The sequence below is a fragment of the Equus przewalskii genome, chromosome 2 (assembly GCF_037783145.1).
Source record: "Equus przewalskii isolate Varuska chromosome 2, EquPr2, whole genome shotgun sequence".
Taxonomy (NCBI): domain Eukaryota; kingdom Metazoa; phylum Chordata; class Mammalia; order Perissodactyla; family Equidae; genus Equus; species Equus przewalskii.
In genome coordinates this window covers 94,484,552-94,501,845 of record NC_091832.1, presented here as the reverse complement: position 1 = coordinate 94,501,845, position 17,294 = coordinate 94,484,552, and positions in this window count along the sequence as shown.

Below are 17,294 nucleotides of genomic sequence, written 5' to 3'. Positions count from 1 at the left end.
TTTTTCACCAACATACATTTTATCCATTTTCTCCAGAAACCACTATAACTTTATTCTCCAGAGACCTGGACCACAATCAGTTGCTGTAAAAGCCTATTTGTATTGTTCCCTTACTCGGTTACAAGTATAAAACTCTATAATGTATCCTTTTAACCCAAGGGCAAACATTTTCAGCATGTGCAGTTTGATTAATACCAGATTCTGACTGAGGCATTTATTGACCAGAATACCAAATGTTCAGCTCTCTCTTGCTCAGATTTTCAAAAATAAACATATCCATATCATTTTCAGTATGATTTTGAAAACTTTTATATTTTTCTACCTGCTCAAAGGGCCATCCTCCTAAGCAGGAAATGTGTAAATCCTCATTCTCATTATTGTTAAGTTCATTGCAGAGAGTATAAAAGGATAAAAGGGAAGACTTATAAAAAAACAATCTGATGATAATTCTATGAAAGATAACATATTAAATTATTTCAATATCTCTATTCATAAATATAAAAGTAATTTAAAGGTATTATTTCCAAAGCTTAATTACTTTTGTACTAGAAATGAGCACAAGGGAAAAAAATAACAAATGTATGCTTATTTGGAGACAGGCTTATCTATTTTCTCAGATATTCACTACCATAAATATAGGAAGTGAATCCCCTCATCTTTTTTCTCTCAAACGTTCATGAATTAAAGCAGGTGAAGTTAAAAGTTGCCAACAGTTAATAGTTTTTCTTTTAGATTATCATTAGTCCTTCTAATTTTCCAATACAATATAAATATATAGAATTTTAATTTATTGGAAATAACAAACAGAATCTTATTAAAATAGCAATAAGAGTACGTTTGTCTTTAGAAAGAACCAATAACAGATGGAAGGTGTATCTGGGGAGCAAATCTTACAGAACTCTTGAAGTTCTTAATTTGAAAAAATTAAGTCTGTCATTTTAGGAATAATACCTGATTGTAGTGGGCATGCATTTTTGCAATAAAATATCTGATTTTTTAGAAATATGAAACAAAATGGCCACTTCATCCTCAACAGGCATTTGGAAAACATCAATAAGTACTGCACTCTATTTATTGAAATTTGCAAACATTACAGGCATATGCTATTTCAATTTATACAGTCCCACATTGTGATGAAGTTGAAAGCACCAGTAGAATGAGAAATAAACAAAAAGAACAGGCAGAAGGAGGAGCAAAGGAATTGAAAAATCTGCAGCCTGGACAGTCAGCACCTGAAGATTTGTCTGTATTTACCATGAAGTAATGCACCTTAGCATTTATTTTACTTTATTTTATTCTATTTTATTTGTCTGAGGAGGATTAACCCTGAGCTAACATCTGCTGCCAATGCCCCTCTTTTTTGCTGAGGAAGACTGGCCCTGAGCTAACATCCATGCCCTTCTTCCTCTACTTTATATGTGGGACACCTACCACAGCATGGCTTGCCAAGAGATGCCATGTCCGCACACAGGATCCCAACCAGCAACCCCGGGCCGCTAAAGCAGAGAGTGCACATGTAACCACCGTGCCACCCAGGCTGGCCCATCTTAGCATTTATTAATGTCAAACAGGAACTCTTATTTTTTTCTGATTAATTTGAACATTCAAGCACCAAGTTATTGATATCATTGCAGATATTAAAACATCTAATTTTGAACTCATAAAACTAATATATAATATAATATTGGAGGGAGAATCAGTATAGCAATACCAAATAAATGAAAAATGCTTACATAGAAATGAATTCCCAGTGTTGTTTCCTACATATCGGTGCTTAATCCAAATATAACTCAAGAAATTTTATGATAAGTAAACTTACGCATTGTTATGCTGAGATAGGAAATTGAGTAAAAATTTTGCGTGTGTGAATTTTCCAAAGATGGATCTCATCATCAGACATTCATGTGCCTTTTGCTCACATTGCTAAGTTATATTAACAATGCTTAAGATATTTCATGAATGAAGTGCACTTTTACAGACATAGATCTATGCCACCCAAAATTTGGCTACGATTTTTAAATAGTTGGATTTCTCATTAAACCTCAAAACTCCTCAGTAAAAGAAAGAGTCTCAATATATTTTTATTGACATGTAAATACATACACATATGTAAGTGTGTGTGTGCATACTTATATTCACACACACTTATTTATATCTGTCGAATTTAAAATGTATCTAGTTTACTGATTCTCTGTCAAATTGTCTAATATATCCTTGCTGGACACGTAAACCTTCTTTCCTTTTTTATTTTGTTTTATTTTATTTCTTAATCTATGAGTAATTTCTTCATTGTAGATATGTCATCTGCTGTATTTAGACCAAAGCCAAAACATGCTAGTTACTTTAGGTAATTTCCTTTCACTAAAAATTGCAAGACAATTGCACCTCCAGATCACGTGCACTGCATTTTATCAGTGCACTTCAGGTTGGATACTTTACTGGTTTAGATAGCAGACTGATGCTAAAGTTCCCATGAATGTTATGCAATTAAATTTCAACCAAGGTGGTTGATAGAATATCAGTTAGGACAAAGACAATCACATACTTAAATTTGTAAAGTGTTTATTAGTCAAAAACCATTCATATAAATAAATGATTAAGTTTACAAATATCCTGAATTTTTTACATTAAGTGTGTACTGTTCCAGGTCAATTTTAAAGCCACAAGCCATTTTGAGCATATCCCATGCTCAACATCAGGTTGACCAAAATGTAAGTTATGCTTGTTAAGTCATAGAACGTCCCACTTTTGGCAAACAACTCAACAGAAATTGATGTAAAAACCACCTAAAGTAAATATCTAACTAACTAGGCAAACTTTGAAAAAGAAGGAAGAGTGCTTCTGTCTATAGACGCTTTCACAATTCTGAGACCAGACTTCTTGAAAGTCCGCCATAGTCCAACACTTAAATTTTAGAAATGTGTATAATTTGAAATGAAATAAAATGTTCAGATAGGGATACTCACCACTTTTGGGAATCTCCTCACCAAGTAAATCACAAGTAGATCTGTAGCATCAACTTGAGATTTATGCCTAAGTCCCAGGATATAAATATATATACGTATACAGCCATACGCCGCATAAGGTCATTCTGGTCAAAAATGGACCACATATAAGATGGTAGTACCATAATGTTAGTACCATTTAGCCTAGGTGTGTAGTCAGCTATACCACCTAGGTTTGTGTAAGTATGCTCTACAATGTTTGCAAAACAATGAAATCATCTAACAACACATTTCTCAGAATGTATCCCTGTTGTTAAGCAACTCATAACTGTATGTGTCTATACATATGTACAGACACACACATATGTGTGTGTATATATGCATAGTAGGTATGTATATCTATACATGGATGCATACACATATTTAATATTGATGCAAATATAAAATCTCAAAATAACTCTAATGTTTGTGCTAAATACTCTTGGGTAGAAACTTAAAATATTGTCCAGTATCTACCTGTTTACCCAGAATCAGAATATCTATCTTCAATAGAATACTATGAAATGTACCAAAATGGGAGAAAAAGTAGTTGATTAAATTATATTTACAATTGCTGTGTTCCTTGAGCTATTCAGAAAGAGGTACGTATTTGTAAAAACAAACTTTTGTCTTCTCAATCTCTATCTTCTATAAAGATAAGTCATTAAGATACCTTTTAGTCAGTGAGAGTTGGTGTGGGATAACGGCAAAGAAATATGATTGAAGAGACATATTTTAAGCCCTGGAATAAGGGACTAAGTATATATGGTATTATTCCTGATTCACTTTATATTTTGTTCCTATCCATAATAGGTCATATATTTGCATACAATTTATTTCAAGTAATGAATTGAAAATAGAATAAAAGATTGAAATATGCTGGTGAGTTATTCATTGAATAATTTACCTAACTACCTGCTTTTCATTGCCAAATCAAAGCAAAAAGAGCTATGATGTCAGTAAGTTACCTTCTATTTCATTGTTAATTTAAGGCATACGCAAAGCTAGCCTCAGGATCTCCTGAATTTTAGTGACACCAACAGTTCTTGAAGAAATAAGGAAATGCACTCTATTTTCAGTGTACTCAAGGTTATTATTCACAGTATAGGTTATACAATATACTCTGCTTTTATGATTTTCTTTATATTAGCTCCTTCTGTGCTTAGGAACTCTTTTTTCATGTCTCTTTCACTAATTTTTTCCTGTCCCAGAACAGACTGTAGTTGTTCTGCATGAGCTAAGAAAAGATTTTTAAACCTCATTCGATTATCAGGAAAAGCAGAAAGAAAGCAATTTTAAAGAAAAAATCTGCATTTACTTGTTGCTTTAAATACATATGAAAGAGTTTAAGAGACTGCATACTCAACAAAAAGTACATGATTTTTTTTTACATCACTCATCAGGAATACTAAGTGTTCCAATCTGTGTCCACTCTTTCTGCAAACCAGGAGGATGTCTGCAAAAGTAGTTACGAAGATGTGTACCATACTTCTAAGGAATTACTTAAGTTAGAACTTTATAAAGATTTCAAATTACTTGAAGAAATGAACATAAACTACATTGTAAACAATAAAAATGACCAATTGTTAAGCATCAAGTACAATGAACTATACTTTGTGGGTCTTGTGTTAACTTTGATTCCTTAAGGACTCAACCAAGTGAAAGTATTAGAAAGTTTGGTGCTGGATAACTTCATCTCTTTGACCACACCCCAGTGTTGCTTATACATCCTGCCTTGGAATCCAGTGTTGAATTTTGACTATCTAGGACAACTTAGCACTGTGTGTGGTCTTCGCTGAGGTAGACTTCCACAACACACCAGCTTAAAAGCTAATCTAAATCCCATTTTGGTTTAGAAGATTGTCACTTATTTTGGAACAGATCAGGAATAGGAGGGAGTATTATCAAAAATGTGTATGGTGTGGGATACCAAGATCCATAAACATAGAAAATCTTCTTTCTGAGGTAATTTCCTGTGTCCTTCTATTAACCAATTGCCGAAACAAACTACCACAGACTGGGCAGCTGGACATGAATTTGCGGGGTACACTATTCAATACACTATAGTCCACCCTCTCTTCTCCCAAAATTCAAGTTCATTCCTCACACAAAATGCATTCACGCCATCCCAACTATCTCAAAAGTCTTAACTCATTCCAGCATCAACTCTAAGTCCAAAAACTTCACCTAAATATCATCAACTCAAAAGGTTCTAAATCACATCATCTAAATCAGGTATGAGTAATACTACAGGTATGATTCATTTGCAGTGTGTCTGCTGGCTTGATATTCTCAAGAACCTTGTCCATTACCCATGTATGTCAAGGGGCATCCACGCCATTAGACACAAGGGTTCTCCACAGATCCTTCCTGGGCATCTTTTTTTTCTTTTGAGGAAGGTTGGCCCTAAGCTAACATCTGTGCCCATCTTCCTCTATTTTATATGTGGGACACCTGCCACAGCATGGCTTCATAAGCAGTGCTAGGTCTGTGCCCGGGATCCTAAGTGGCAAACCCCAGGCCACCACAACAGAGTACAGGAACTTAACCACTACACCACTGGGTCGGCCACCTTCCTGGGCATCTTCATCTCTACTTCTGGCTTCTGCTGAGATGATTTATTGGATCCACAAGATACCTAATATATCCATACCTAATATCTCCAGCAACAGATTGTCCTCCTTACCCTTGGCATTGTCTCCAGAGTAAGCTTTAGCATCTTTTGAGATAAGGCTGGGCTGAGAATTTTACAAAACATCAAGTTCTGGTTCCATTTTGCTTAACAGTTTCTCAGTTTATCTTTCTTCTCACATTTTACCATAATAGCAAGGAGAAACCAGACTACGCCTTCAACACTTTGTTTTGAAATGTCCTCAGCTAAATATTCAAGTTGGTTGCTTACAAATTCTGTTTTCTGCCCAACAGTGGTATACAATTCAGCCACGATTTTTTTGGCCCCTTTATAACACAGATTACCTTTCCTCCGGTGTCCAACAACATGTTTCTCCTTTCCTTCTGAGACCTCAACAGAAGCACTTTTTTGTCTATATTTTCACCAATAGTCTCATCAAGGCAATGTAGGCTTTTTTTTTTTTTTATCGTGAACTTCATGATATTTTCAGTCTCCACTCATTACCCAAATCCAAAGAAGCTTCCGCATTTTAAGACAGTTGATACAGAAATGTACCACTCTGAGTACCAAAATCTGTATTAGTTTTCTAGGGCTGCCCTAACAGTGTATCACAAGCTGGGTGGCCTAAAAGAATAGATCTTTATTCTCTCATAGTTCTATAGGATAGAATCTGAAATCCAGGTGTCAGCAAGAGATTGTTCCCTTTGAAGAGTCTAAAGAAGAACCTTTCCTTGCCTCTTTCAATTTCTGGTAGTCCCAGCTGCTCTTTGGTTTGTGGTAGCATAACTCCAATCTATGCCTACCTCCATCTTAAAACGGCCTTCTTTCCTGTATGTCTGTGTCCTCTCCTCTTTCTATAAGGACACCAGTTATTGGATTTACAGTTCACTTTAAATAATTACATCTGGAAAGACCCTATTTCCAAATAAATTCACAAGTGAGGTTCTAGCTGGATGAGGGGAGGAGGAAGGGAGGAACTAGTCAAAATGCTATACCTTCTTTCCATAATGTCAGCAATAGTAAATAGAGTCAAAAGCTATTGGATTTGCCATAAAAACTCAGCCTTTCAGTGTTTTTTTTTTGTTTTAATCCAGTATACAAACTACTATCTTCAACATACCTGCATGGACAAATAACTGGCAAGTATTTATAAAGATAGACTAGGAAGGCTCCAGAAAGTCATAGTTTCTTTGGATTTGATCTCTTCTTAATGGAGTTGAGTTATTCTGAAGTATTATGAAATTCATAGGTATAAGATACACTGAAGTATAGGTGTATGTTTCTATCCCAAATCAACCTCCCTTTTTCCCCGTTGGGTATAAACCTTTACTTCCAGCACTAATTAAAAACTTTTACTTAAAATTATCATTACAAAGTTTGAGAATATTTTCGCTGAGGCTGGAAAACATGAGATTTGTTTAAAACTAGAAAATATATTTACATTTTTCAAATCATAAAATAAACCCTTCACCACTTGTAGGAAATTAAAACGGACACACTCACAAAACACACACGTACACTTTCTTCTAAGTTCAACAAGGAAGGTTGTCAAATAAATATAAGACTCTCCAAGTGAATTCCAAATGAGTGATTTACAAAAGCAGAAATTATTGTATAAAACTGGAAAGGATGCTAGAAACTTTCTGTTCTACCTGACAGTTTACAGTTGAAGAAAATGAGGACAAAGATATTGAGTTTCCCCAAAATCACATAGCTAATTAGTGACAAAGCTGGAGTAGTAAATACTTGATTTTATAGACTAGGTCTGCTGATTTCTTTCACTTGCAGACCAAGTCATTTGCTTGCTTCTGATAGTGTCTCATAAAAATGACAAGGACTTTAGCTTTCTCTGCTTCTCTGAGATGTTCACACTGAGTCCTGCCAAATATGTGCCAATCTGCCTTTCTCCCTGGAAATCTCTCTTTTGCAGCCTCGTGCAGGTCCTGCGCAGCATGAGTCAATGCTGAGCTTCACACTGTTTAACCAGACCCATCTATTAAAAAGATCGGTAGACAAGAACAAGCAACTCCTTTCTTTGCTAAGGAAAACTAAACCATTATTTCTAAGTCCAGTAGTATGGGACTGTCTAATTACATGCAAGAAGGACAGAGGAGATAATAATGTCTGTTTTAGTACACTATTTTAAGGATCAAATGAGTCAACTCTGTGAAATTGCCTGACACATAGTAGGAAATCAGTGAATCGTAATGTCCTCTCTACTTTTCAACTGCTTATAGGGACCGAAAAAAAAAGGAAATAACACAGATGAGTCTAAAAGATATCAGGATAAATGGAAACAAAGAGATTATGAACTACTGAAAATATTTAGACAAAAGAGAAATTCAAGACACAACACTGATGCTTTCTCAAAAGTGTCCTATTTGCTGCATTGGATGCATAAGTAATTTGATATTCATTGAATTTTAGAACTAGAATGAACCTTAGTATGTATCTAATCTGAATCAAGAACTCTCAACCTCAGCACTCTTGACATTTTGGTCCAGATCATTTATTATTATTATTTTTTTAATTGCAGTAACATTGGACTATAACCATAAATAGCTTTCAGGTGTACATCGTAATATATTTCGAATTCTGTGTAGATTACATCATGATCACCACCCAAAACTAATTATAGTCCATCCCCTCACACATGAGCCTAATCAGCCCTTTTGCCCTCCCTCCCCCCTTCCCCTATGGTAACCACCAATCCAATCTCCATTGCTATGTGTTTGTTTGTCGTTTTTGTCTTCTACTTAAGAGTGAGATCCTGTGGTATTTGACTTTCTCCCTCTGACTTATTTCACTCAGCATAACACTCGCCAGGACCATCCATGTTGTCACAAATGGCCGGATCATTTTTGTTGCTGGGGGCTGTCATGTGCACCGTAGAATGTGTAGCAGCATCCCTGGCCTCCCCTTACTAGATGTCCATGGCACTCCCTCCTCCCAAGTTGTAGAAATCAAAACACATTGCTAAATGTCCCCTTGGGGGCAAAACTGCCTAGTTTGGAGGCAACCTACCTCCACACACACATGCATGTGCACACAGATACACTTGTGTATTCTTATCATCACTATTGTTAATTAAGAGCCAGATTTTAAACTTAATTCCCTTTGTACCTAACTTGATCCACTGAAGTAACCCTCAGAGCTGCCTGTAATACTATCAACAGTATTATCAAAATATGTTTCGACCACCACCTAGGTAAGAATGACCTGGCAATGCTTGCTAAAATGCAGATACACAGGCCCATTTTCAGTTCGTGTAATTTAAAAGTCAAGAGTAGACTTTTGAATTGGCAAGGTTAAAGGATAATTTTGGATGATTCTGCTGTTTCCTGTTATTTTAGAATCACTGCCGTGCTGACCATTTTCAGATGTTTCCAAAATAACTTCGGTGATCTTGGGCTCTTATACTTCCTCAATTCAATATTTTCTAAGCATTTCTTATTTGCCAAAAAATCTTAGTGACATACAATTTTTACTAAATCACTCCCTGCTAAATTTCTTCCATGAATCTTCTCCTCTGCAGTATAAAATGCAAACATTTTATCGTCATAAACTATTCCACTGTCATCTCTTCCCTTCCGTGATCTGTTCCCTTTTCTTCTGATCAACTGCATCTCCTATATCTTACTTTTCTTCATCTTTCTCTCCCTTCCTGACTTTCATCCTGCTCTTCATAAAGCACCCTTGAAGATCCTACAATAATAAACTTTCTGTAACTCCCAAACACAGATGATTCTAACAAATGCCAAGCTTTGCAAATGTTTCTCATCTATTGTCCACACGATAAAATTCTATCCATCTTTCCAATCTCATATGAAGCACTCCACAACTGGATATCCTATCTGACTTCCACAGAGTGATCCTTACACACATCCCTCAATACTCCTGTTCCTTTTAAATACAATAGTGAAGTGTGTGTGTGTGTGTGTGTACACCCATGAAACACAAGACCAGTATTCTCTGATGCCAGAAACAGTACATTTCCTTTGATTGTTTTGTATGAAGCACCATAATTGGCACATAGTAAAGATTCAGTACATATTTGTTGAAAGAATGAATGGTGCTGTGAGTAATACAAACACAATTGAGATAAAGTCACAGCTCAAAAACCTTACATGGTGAATGACATGCTATACCCATAGATAAATATAAAATAGAATGCAATAGTACTCCACCGTCTTAATGGTATACCTACAATATTATGGGAGCACAGAAATGGGACAGATCACTTTTGTTCACTTATATTCCTCTTTCTGTTTCCACCTCAATCCAGAAGAGTTCTTTTGTAAAGTGATTGATCATATTATCTCTTTAATCTGTGGACAGCTGCTTTCTGAAGAGAATGTGGTACAAATCAGCTGCCATTATAATATTTTTTTAAAATACTGATATCAGGATTATCTCAGCCACCATACTGGCCTTTTCCAAAGAGAGTTATTTTTTCATATTCTCCTACCACTAATGTGTACTTTATATTGTGATAATATTATGCCTTCTTGGTATAATGGTCTGAATTATTCTTATTCCAAACTTTAAACCTCTCCTACCTGAATACTACAAAATCACACCAGAACTAATCTCACATTTCTCCTAAAACAGAGACACCATATAAAGCTGATTTTTCTCTTAGGCCTATGAAACTTTTAATTAACAAGATTTACTTACCACATACTCTCTGTTGAACAAGGAGTGGATATAAAAGTAGTTAAAGAGACATTACTCTTGATTGTTCTAATTTTGAACAATTAGAGTACATACCTATGCACAAACTCTTCAAATGACAAAAAGATCACATTCAGACTGATGTAGTTAATAGCTCTAATTCTCTCCAATTTGGATGTGCTTTTGATTCTTGTTTGAGGTTCCTTTTTTTGGTCCTCACTCAACCGAATGACCAGTTTCCAGTGTAATCCAAATGTCTTCTCCTAATCTCATAGATCAAGTAACTGTTATGTGTTCTAATATGAAGTTGAATGCTACAGAAATAAATATGTGTGCTAGTATTTACACAATGTGAATAAATAGGAGACACATTAAATTCATTTAAATGGCATGCATTATAATTTCATTTTATAAATTTATCTAGCAGGCTTTTTAATGTTCATTAATGGGTGATATGCTTTGTTAAAATGATCATTCATAGAATAAATCATTCATTTATCAGAAAGTTACACGTAACTCTTTTCAAATATTCCCAAGAAAAATAAATCTCTCAAAAGTCTAAAGTAGGAAAAATAGTAGATGTTTTGTTTCTGGTTGATATTCAAAAAGGAAAAAAAAGTCATCTTATTATATTTAATATAGTGATTGAGAAGCAACAAGGAGAGTGTGCATTTACAAAAAGTGTCTTCAAGTGCTTGCTTAGAACTTCCTCTTTTTTTTTTTATCAAAGATGCTGGTCAATACTTTATAGCTTTTCTGAGTTTATGCATTCTGATCAAACTTTGGAATATAAAAGATTAAACTTCTCAGCTAATTACATGCCCGAAGGCACATTAACAATGCAAGTGTCAATGCTCTGTTAAAAATTCATTTTGCATTTTTAACACAGTCCTGATAGCAAAACTTTGAAGGCAACAAAGTGGAAAGAACTATATTCTTATTTTAAAAGATAGCCTAGGAACCTTGAGAAATTGGAACTTCATTATTTCATATTATGGAAAATATCTGAGGTAGTATGAAATCAAAATGCATTTTTAGATACTTAAAAATTTCATGCATCATTGAACTTTAGCGAGAAGGACCTTAAGAATCTTTTGGCCCCACCTTTTCATTTCACTACCGAGATTATTAAAGCATAGAAAGATTTTGACTTGTACAGGAGTAGACAGTTAGAAAGAGAGAGAGGTCTAATACTCAGAACTATTAACTCTTAAACCAGAGAGCTTTCCACAGCATCGTTGGCTCTTAATGCTGTAGAAACCTATTTTTTAATATGTTTTAAATACATGCTGCCTGTTATAGGCTGAGTTATGTTCCCTGCAAAATTCATCTGTTGAAGCTCTAAGCCCGGTATCTCCCAGAATCAGACTGTATATAGAGAGAGGGCATTGAAAATCAGGCCTTTAGGATGGGGCTTAATCCAAACCCACTGATGTCCTTATATAAAGAGGAAATTCAGACACACAAGGGGATACCAGGGGTGCGTACACACAGAGGAAAGGCCTTGTGAAGGCACACAGAAGGAGGTCATCTGCAAGCCAAGGGGAGCAGCCTCCAGAGAAAGCAAAACTGCTGACACCTTCATCTTGGCCTTCCAGCCTCTAGAACTGTAAGAAAATAGATATGTGTTGTTTAAGCCAGCCAGTCTGTAGGACTTTGTTATGGCAGCCCTAGCAAACTAATGTACTGCCTAAATTACACAAAATATAGTATAAATTTTATGATAGAATTCTAAATACCAATTTTTTTGTTTAACCTTTCCATAGAACCCTAAAATTATGTTAAAACATTCAATCTGACATGAAAAGATTTTACTGTCTCGGAAAAGGGGAAGTAATTTCTAGTTTACAAGGAAGAATGCTTTACATGAAACAATCAACAAAATGAAACTTAATTTGGTGTGTGGGGCAGATCAGATAAAACTTGAACGTTACAAACAGAGTTGCAGATGCATCATAATTGACTACATGACAAAAGTAGAAAGCATCACGGAGTAAAATTGATAAATTGAATTCTGCCTATTTTATTTGTAGTGTTCTCTGATAATATCAAAACTGTGTTGTTTACCCAACTTTAAGTTAAAACCATTAATGCTTATTTCTTATTTTTGTACTGACATAGTATGAACACAATATTAACTAAGTTTTAGATTTTTTCAAATAAAAATTCTCAAAGGGCAGGACAATTTTATTTTTATGAAATTATGAAAGGAGTGAGAAAAATTATAGTGAGAAAAATTAGGGCTTAACGGCAAGAACTTAGAATTATATTAGCCCTTGCTTAGCAGTATGACCACAAGAACATGGCTTCCTTTCTCTGAGCCTCAATTTCCATAGATCTGAAAGAAAGATTATTCTAAACAATCTATTTACTTATTTTTTCCAGAAATTCATCCTGTGCTGAAGATAACCACTTTCTTAGAAAAGTTGACATTTCTGAGTGGTTGAATATAAAAATATCCATTAGTGCAACTTGGGAAAAAAAGAATCTTAGGAGAAAAAAGTAAACCTCTTTAAGTACTAGACTCTGTAATCTCTTTGTGAATCAGAAAGAGAAGTGGTGAGAAATTGGCAGATGTTTAATTCTTTAAGACCTTTGCACCAATAATTCTCTCAAGGCATTTTACAGCCTTCGCTGTGACAGAGCCAAAGTGCGCCTCAATGCTGTCTAATCAGACTGCTGTTCACCAACTCAGAAATGTATTTTGTACCTTTTTTTTCCCTATAGTTTCCTACAGATGTGACAGAGCAAGTGAGGGCAGACTTATAAACAGTTGGTGTAGAAAATCATTGAGAAATAGAATGAAAGGTAAGTGTTTTCTTAGTCAGTTGCTCTCTGTGCATTTAACTGCCTTTGCTAAAGTTTTGCTTCGTCAAAATATTCATAGTCATAAATAGATGTTGATCTAGCACAAAGATGTTGAAGGAGAATGTAACTGATTCTGAGTAGACATAATTTGAAATGACAAGAAAGTTAGCCTAAGAGGCAGGAACCATGTTTTGACTTTGCAAGTAATTTAATAACCATGAGCCCCTTAATCAATAGGAGCCACAATTTAATATGTGTCAAATAGGTAGTCCATTCAATTATTCAACAAATATTTGTTGGGACGCAGAGGTGCCACACGTTTGTGCTAGTTTCCTGAGATTAGAAAAATAAAAGAAAGCTGTAATTCAGTAATGGAGAGGGAGAAGTAAAATGACATTGCCACCCCTGGGAAGGAAGGATGGACACTGCGCTATGGAAGTGAGTGAGGAGCATGTAACCCAGCCTGGAGGAAATCGATTTTGCAAGTTGCCGGTGTCATTGGCTTCTGTGCTGAGTCTAGAAGTATATGCAGGGTCTATTTGAAAGAAACATCAATGGAAAGCAGATGAGTGTGCGCAAAAGCATTGCACAGAATAACTACCAGGAAGGACTGAGCGTGATGCTGGGGTTAGTATTTGTATCAAGCTTCCATCCAAATGTTACATGCTATTTAAAACATTACCAAACAGATATTTAAAACAAACGCAAACCTCAGAAATATTTAGGCCAAGAATACTTGGATAAAAGAAAGGAGTGGGGGTACTAGAAAAAGATCTTCCCCAGCCACTTGGTTAGAAAGAACTGATTTTCCAGCACCAACCCTTCCCAGGGGGAGTATCCAACTGCACCAAATCTTACTGTGTTCACCTTTAAACACTATACAATATGTTTTAAATTTTCTGATGAGATAAATTGAAAATAAATATTAAATAGTACAGAAATATCTCAGTTTTCTCTGAGGTTCTAGCGACCCTCTGTCTGCCCCATGCTGTAGATGCCATGATCTATACCTTGCTTGCTTCAAGTTTCCCCATGTTAACACCAGATGCGACCAGGTCACCCTCTGGGGAACAGCACAGAGATATAGAATCCTCAAGTGCTGTGCAGTGGGAGTGTAGTATGTTGGCAGTGAAGTGAGTGAAGAGCTCAGTCTAAGTCATTACGTTTTACTTTGAGGAGTCACAGATGGCAGCACAAGGAAATAGCTTCTGCAAAGACAATGGAAATTCCTGCAGAGCGCATGTGGGAAAGGAAACCAGTCCTGCTTCGGCCCCCTTAGTTTTGCCATCTCACGACTTTCTAAGAAAGATTCTGAGCTTGGAGAATACGTCTACCTTTACTAGTGAGGAGTATTAATTTTTTTGTAAAAAAATGTGAACTGTTAACAAATGGGGTCCCCATCTGAGGAGACACGTATTTTAACCAGGTATCTAACCTGGGATAATTGGAGGAAGTTGTCCTGTTCAGATTCTCAGCAGGAGAGTTGAGCAGATAGATTGGGGTGACTACTCTTGGCTGTGTTTGTGATCAAGGTCAACAAAGCAAATGTTTTTTTCAAATGAAAAAGAAATATCGATGGCAAACCTAATGGATGCAGGAGAAGAGTATCCACTCTTGTATGTGTGTGGGGTGGGGGCAGGGGAAGGAGGAACAGCTGGGGAGAATGGCTGCTTTTTCAATTACTAGCCAATCATCATCTTGTTGTATATCCATCAACTTATAAAAGATTCCTGGGGAGACCCAGTGGCCAGCGGTTAAGTTCAGGTTAAGTTTGCATGTTCCACTTTGGCAGCCGGGTGTTCACCAGTTCAGATCCTGGGTTTGGACTGCACCGTTTGTCAAGCCATGCTATGGTAGGCCTCCTACCTACAAAATAGAGGAAGACAGGCATGGATGTTAGCTCAGGGCCAGTCTTCCTCAGCAAAAAGAGAAGGATTGGCAGCAGATGTTAAGTCAGGTCTAATCTTCCTGGAAAAAAAAAAGATCCCTTTGAAATCTAAGCCCTAAGTTCAATTCAGATTTTTCTAAGAGCACTCATGCTTGATTTTGGAATAAGTATTTTAAACAATTTCCATGTAATGCTATTATTTCCTTTGTATAGTCAAGATATTAAAATTATTTTTTATTCTTAACTTAATTCACATATTTGACCACATTGATTCAGTTATATAGGGAACATCTACTAGGTACATAATTCTGATGTCACAAGTAAGTTAAATGCTAATTTTTCCTTGAAAATCAGGGTGTTACAGATTCAATATTGATATTTATACATACAATAAAATTAAAGATCATTTTAAGCAAGGAAAAATATATTTGATGGATTTGAATATGACAACCATACAATGAATCCACTGTGAATATAGCAAGTATGTCTTCTCATGCCCAGCATTATATTCCTCTTCTGAGGTTTATTTTGTTTCCTTAAACAGAATGATAATACATCATAGTGAGCTTTAGACATCTTTTGAACAAGGATGTTTTCTCAAATATTAACTCCCCTGCTTTACAAGAAGGTACACTGTAATACACTTGAGAACAACATTGACCTTTTTCACAGTGGCACTATACTACTACCTCCTATTTAATTCATTACTATCCCTTGTCTTTCTCTGATTCCTGTTTTTTAAAAGCTTTCCACCCGCTAATTTGAAACCATGTCTTTTTGTTTAAGAAATTGTCTGAAACACTGATCCACATTAACTTCTCAGCAAGCTCGTGACTTCCACTCTTTAAATTTTCTGTGTTCCTGTTCTTTGACAAAAACAAAACACAGAGTAATAAATTTGAGTAGAAATAATTTCCAATGTAAGCATAAACTCCTGAATTTTCAAGAGATCAGAGTCATTTGTTTCACATAATATTCAGAGACAAAATTCATAAATGTTTATATAGTTCATTATTTAGTAAGCTATTGTCTTATTGTAACAAAAATATCCTACAATGAAGTGGTACAAATACAACAGAATTGTATTGGTCTCTTATATAACAGGCCACAGTGGCAGTTTGTCAAGGTAGATGTTCTACACCACTTGTCACACAGAAACCCTGATTCCTTCCATCTTGTTGCTCTGCCATCCCTGGGGGTGCTGTCCTCAGGTGCACAGATGTCTCTGTTCTTACTATCATATTCACATTCCAGCCTATTAGAAAGGGGAAAGGAAGCAAATAGAAGGCAAACAATATCCTTATAAATATGCACTCTGGGACTACATCCATCACTGTCATTTTCATTTTATTTGCTATAATTAGTAGCATGCTCACACTGAACTACAAAGAGACTCAGAAATGTAGTCTCTAGCCCCTTAGGCCCATACCCAACTAAAAGGAAGAAGGAAAATGGATATTTGTGAAAAACTCAGTCTTTTTGCTGCTTATAATCTCACATGGCCTTGTAATTATAGGCTTTACAAAGAAGTTGCTAGAAACTTGGAAAAACAAGATAATTTTCAAGCTAGGCATTTAATCTGTTTGCATTGCTATAGCAAAGTACCATAGATTTGATGGCTTATAAACAACGAAAATTCGTTTCTCAGAGTTCTGGAGGCTGGAAAGTTCAAGGTCAAGGAGCCAGCACTTTTGGTGTCTGGTGATGACCTGCTCCCTGGTTCATAGATGGCTGTCTTTTCACCGTGACGCCATGTGGCAGAAGGGACAGGAGCGATCTCTTGGAGCTCTTTTATAAGGACACAAACTCTGTTTATGAGGGCTCCACTCTCAGGACTTAATTACCTCCCAAAGGCCCCACCTCCCAACAGTCACCTTGGGGGTTAGATTTCAACATATGAGTTTTGGAGGGAGACAAATTTTCAGTCCATAGCACTAGGGGACCAAATTCTCACTAGTTGAAGGCAGAGTTCCCACCCAGTCAATGTTCTTTAAATTAAAATATTACTAAATTCAAAACTAGCAGAAATAATCTTGAAATAAAATTTAGTTCTTATGGATTATACTGCTAAAATGTGATTCAACAATTCATAGAACTACATTTGAGTAAATCCTAAAACAATATTTTCACTCTTGGGAAAAATCTTCTTTTGCTAGATATATCATTTCTATCTCATTTTTTCTTTTAATAATGAATGCTTTCTCTTGAAGATATAGCAAAAAAATTATAGAAAATATTTATTCTTTTCTGTTCTTATCTTCAAACAACTTAGCAGCTTATACTTTTTTAATAAAAATATTTTTCTTGC